Genomic DNA, 5,652 nt, shown 5'->3' with positions numbered 1-5,652 from the left:
GTGTCCTACCAATGGCCACTTGGTATTAGTTGGCAACTGGCAGGTGATATGAGCTTTCATTGCATCAAATGTTTTTAACAATACACAAAAACGAACACTTTTACGCATTTATTCTTCAAAATACTCGTCTGGACCTTTTCTATTATAAATTGTGTATATTAGTCATTTTAATTCCAGATATGGTCCTCAAACAGCCGGGACAACTGGCTAGTCCCTCCTCCCTCAATAAGCGCGATCACATTCTGTGTCTGGCGCTTCTCCTCACGCTCTCATTCAGAAGAATTACATTTTTAATTTATGAAATGTGTATTCTTTGGGGTCTATATGTTTTCGTCACTGACATTTGCAGCAGTGTTTTCTCAAAGAAGGTCTTTAAATACTGACAGGTGGGTTTGCAACACTCGCTGCAGCCGCACACAGGGAGTTCTGCTTTCACTCTCTCAGACTGGTGGGTTACTGAAGCTAATTAGCTTCAGTTAGCAGACAGCGAGCTCCGAGTTTACCGCGTTTGCTTTAACTGTCTCTGCAGCTTGATACATTGATTTCCTATCATGAATATAATCTTCTGAACCTTTTCTATTACAAATTGTGTATATTATTCAGCTTAATTCCAGATACGGCCATCAAATAGCTGAGATTACCACTGGTTGGTCACGTCTTCCCCAGCTTCACCAGCGCATTCGCGCTCCGAGATCGACGCGCTTCTCTTTGCACTCTCGATATTGTGGGTAGAACTGCATTTAAATCTTAACAAATCAACTTTGTGCATATGGATTTAAGATTGTGAAGTAATTGATTGTTAAAATGTTGTAAAATACTTTTGAAATCTTAGTTACAACTTACATTTGCTGATTTACTCACCCCCTGTCAAAAAGTACATTTTCGACTTGCTTTCTAAAACAAATAAAGGTTTTTGTTGAAAACATTACATGAAATATTTAAACCTTCAGACTGTAGCTTCATAAAACTGCAGTTTTAAAAAATAAATATATTGGATGACAAAGGGATGAGTAAATTATCAGTAAATGTTCTTTCTGGGAGATAATGTTTTAAAAGTTAAAAATTTAATTCATGTTTGCTTAAACTGTCATTTTCCATAAGCATGTAGCATTATAGTACATTTGTTTTTACTTATTCTTTCTATGTGTAATTTTTTACAGTATATACATTTCTAACTTTGTCATTGCCAGCCAACCTGCATATGAGATGATGGAAACTGACCCAGACTGAGCACCATCTCTACATCTGGGCCACACAGATACTACACACACAGACACTGCACACTCTGCAAGACAAACTAAGAGAAGGAAATAAAACCAACACTGCAGTCAGCTGAAGATGTGGACGAACAACATGCAGAGAAGGAGACACGTGAGGTTGAAGATGGTGAGAGACACTGATGAGGAGACACGCAACACTAAGGAGGTAGCCGAGACAAACTGAGTGTAAATTCTGTATGGACAGATGTGTAGAAGTAAACCGCCTGTTGGAGGAGAACTGACAGCTGCTGTGTGAACATGAAGAATACAGGATGTCTGATGGATTTTGTGACAAGAATGATGCTCAAGTACCAAACAGTAAAAAAACACAAAATCTTAATAACAAGACCCTCAACATGATACTGCCTTGTGAAGGTGAAGATGTCACATTACAGCACAGGATTGTAACTGTCTGTTGTGTTCAACAAACCAATGTCCAACTGTAGTGTAGAAGAGCTGTAGTTGTCAATAAGAGTTAAAAGCTCAGGTCTATAAATGCATTCTGTGCTTAATTGATACATTCCTTGCAAATTCCTTCCCATTTTTGTAGCTTTGTTTCTTTCACTGTGTGTATGAGTGTGTTTTGCTAATGTTTCATTCTGTCTTATGTAAACAATATGATGCATTCCTCCAGAAATGAATTTACCCTCAGTGCCTGAATAAAATATCATTGTGTATGAATGTAAATAAATGGAGGATGACTTAAAATTTGTTGTTAACTCATTATTGTTCTTCACTATAACAAAACTGGTACATCAAAACACAAGGTAAGCAGTTATTACTTGAACTGAATAACCCTTTAAAGAACTGAGACGAGTGCTTTTGCTCAAAGTTAACATTAGATCAATCAGTAGTTTGAGCTGAATAGATATTTCACCCACAATTTAAAGTGACTTACTATTTATATGCCATCAAGTGGTTCTAAACCTCTATGGGGTTATTTTTTCTCTTAACACTAATAAAGAAATAGACGAAGGCTGAAAATCGGTAACCACTGACTCCATAGTAGGAAACCAACAAATACAATGGAAGTCAATGGTTACAGGTTTTCAGCTCTTTCATCATAATATCTGTATTTGTGTTCAACATATCTTAATATTTGGGTGTATTCATTTTTATTTAATGTTTATTGTTGTTGTTCTCTGTGCACTCAGTGTATTTGACCTTAATAAACTTATAATAGTATTTACATGTTTTGTTCTGTTGCTTTCATTACATTTATTGTTCATATTTGTAAATACTTTGGATACAAACATCTTCCAATAGTTTGTTAATGTAAATAATTAGATGTTACTAATGAAATAAAACTAAAAACTGCAATAGTTAAAAATACTTACTGTGATTTAATGGTGTTTAAACTAAAACAAGGTATATTAAGACATTGGTGATATACAGTATGACATGTCAGCAATGGGAAGGCGGCAGAGCACTCCCTTGCTTTGCAATTAATTTAAACGGATCTATATCCTGAATGTAAGACAGTTAATCAAAATGACGATCCCTGGCATCTTTGTTTAGTTTATTGCGGTCCCGTGTACTCTTGATTTTCTTGTACTTCTCCAGCTTGACCTTTTTTTGGCATGGATCTCACTTGCGTTATTATGTGTCTCTCAAGTTGTCTCGGGAAGCGATACCACCAAAATGGCGCAGGTGTGACATCACACACAACAAACGCACGTGACTGACAAAGACCGTATATTAGTCATTTTAACTCCAGATACGGTCCTCAAATAGCCGGGATTACAACTGGCTGGTCAGCTCTCCCCCCAGCTTCACCAGCGCATTCGTGCTCCGAGATCGACGCTTCTCTTTGCACTCTCGATAGGAGCAATCAAATTTTTATGTATAATATTTTTTATTCCTTACAGTCTATTGCGTTACATTAGTGATGTTTCTAGTAAATTTATCCCAAATAAGGTCTTCAAACGACCCGTAAACTGACTGGTGGGTTACCGACACTAATCATGCAGTCAGCAGACAGGGAGCCCCGCGTTCGCTTTAACTTTCTCTCCAGGTTTATACATTGATTTATCATCATGAAAATACTCTTCTGGGCCTTTTCTATTACCAATTGTGTATATTAGTAGGTTTACGGTCCCCAAATAGCCGAGATTACAACTGGCTGGTCAGCTCTCCCCCCAGCAGCTCTGTAAGAGTTCAGTAAAGTTAGCAGTCAAGTCAGATTCGCATTTTCCAGATCAATAACTTGTGACCGAAACATTGTATACATTGCGACAGTTGAAAAGAGGTCATATTTGTGTAGGAACAATCACCTACAACCTTATTTTTCTAAAAATGAGCTTTCCTACGCGCTGGACGCATTATATTGTTCTCTATGCGCAGGCTGCGAAGAGAGACCGATCCTTAGGGACCGTCTACAAAGAGCAAAACGTCTACAAAAGCTGTCAATAACTTCCCTCTAACACATTAAACTGCCATAAAATTCAGATCACAGTCAGTGTTGTCCTGCTGGTTATATTAACAACACTTAAAAAAAAAAAACAATTTTGCATATTTTTAATTAATTTTTGTTATCAATTTTTAATAACTTCACTGTAACACGGCATTTTCACCAAATTCAGTTCACTTGTCGCTGCTGTCCTGCTGGTTATATTACAACACTTTTTTATTATGAAAAAACAGCCATTATTGGTGAATAATAAAAATTCATAAAAATTATGCAAAACATTCATTCATTCATTTTCTTTTTGGCTTAGTCCCTTTATTAATCCGGGATCGCCACAGCGGAATGAACCGCCAACTGATCCAGCACGTTTTATGCAGTGGATGCCCTTCCAGCTGCAACCCATATCTGGGAAACATCCATACACACTCATACACTACGGACAATTTAGCCTACCCAATTCATACAGTAATTTACAGTAAAGTTATTGAATATTTTTTCATAATAAAAATTCATTAAAAATATACAAAATTGTTTTTTTAAACCAAGTTTAAAAAATTGATGAATTTTATGGCAGTATAATGTGTTAGAGGGAAGTTATTGACAACTTTTGTAGTATTGGTTTTCGCGTTTTGCTCTTTGTAGACGGTTTCTAAGGATCGGTCTTTCTTCGCAGCCTGCGCATAGAGATCAATATAATGGCCCGTTTCCACTGAGTGGTACGGTACGGTTCGGTTTGGTTTTGTACGCTTTTATAGCCGTTTCCACTGTCAAAAAGCGTACCGATCCGAACCGTACCGTACCACTTTTTCGGCACCCTTTCGAAAGGGTACCAAACACGAAAAAGGGTACCGAAAGGCGGAGCTAGACGCACAGCTGAACGCTATTGGTTTACAGAGATACGTCATTCGCTTACGCAACTAGCCAGAATGAAAACAAAAAACCCGCCATGTTTGAAATACACGCACAGCGAGAGATTACAGCGGAATTATTTATACATATAATAACGAGCCATGGTCGACCCGGGCTCAAAATAACCTTGTCGTCTTGATAAACAGCCACAAAGCCATGGAGTAAAGCAGATTTACCCTGTGCCGCAAGTTTTTTTACGAGGCAGTCTGAGGCATGAGCGGTTTCGCTTTCTTGCTAGCGCTCGTCTAACATTATATCTGAAATAACAAACTTCTTGAGCTGATGATAATAACCTGCACTTGATTATTGACGTGCTTTTGTAACCCGATCCTGTCAGACACTGACAAACGCGAGAGTGAAGCGCGGAAAAAACAAGAGAGGAGCCGGAAAAAAAAGGAGCACATAATTTTTGAGCAGATGTGAAGACACTGCCTTATTTTATTATTATTGTTATTATCACCTTTTGGACTAATATGAACTCAGAATGATGGAATTGTTCTCTTACAGAGGCTACATGTGCTGCTGAAGATTATAGACACAAATGAGAGGTTTTCGCTGACTGTAGGCTATACAAAGATGGCGCCGATGGCGATGGCAGCCTCCGTGTCGTGCTCTGCAGTAGTGTTTGTGTTTTTGTTAGTTTGTCCTGTCTCAAGTCATATTCCTACAATTAGTTTCACCAGAGACGAATTGTTGGACATTCGGGCACATACACCACCGAATATTTTTCCATACCTGGATTTATCTGATGTTCTGTTGGACATTGTAGTCGGAGGAGCCGCGGTGCTGCTCAAACGCTTTCAAGCGCGCAGACGAGGAAAGCGTGCAGGCGCGCTGGTGAAACTCAGACAGCGCGGATTTCGGACCGCATTGCCTAGCATCCATCTAGCAAATCTCCGCTCTCTACCCAACAAAATAGACGAACTCATTCTGCTCTCTCAGACAAACAGGGATTTTCTGCATTCAGCTGCTCTGTGTTTCACGGAAACCTGGCTGAACGACACCATACCGGACAACGCGCTTCACCTACCGGGCTATCAGCTGTTCAGAGCGGATCGCGACGAAGAATCAACGCGG

General features: G+C 38.9%; 1 long non-coding RNA gene across 1 annotated transcript; it reads left to right on the top strand.

Moving 5' to 3' along the window:
• The first annotated feature begins 220 nt into the window (after positions 1-220).
• On the top strand, positions 221-1,900 carry LOC130238905 (uncharacterized). Its single transcript, XR_008838656.1, has 3 exons — positions 221-386; positions 604-724; positions 1,191-1,900. It is a non-coding gene; the product is annotated as an uncharacterized LOC130238905 (long non-coding RNA).
• The last annotated feature ends 3,752 nt before the right edge of the window (positions 1,901-5,652 follow it).

This window comes from Danio aesculapii, chromosome 12 (genome assembly GCF_903798145.1).
Source record: "Danio aesculapii chromosome 12, fDanAes4.1, whole genome shotgun sequence".
Lineage (NCBI taxonomy): Eukaryota > Metazoa > Chordata > Actinopteri > Cypriniformes > Danionidae > Danio > Danio aesculapii.
Note: the sequence above shows the minus strand (reverse complement) of the source record. Positions and strands in the feature narration are given on the sequence as shown.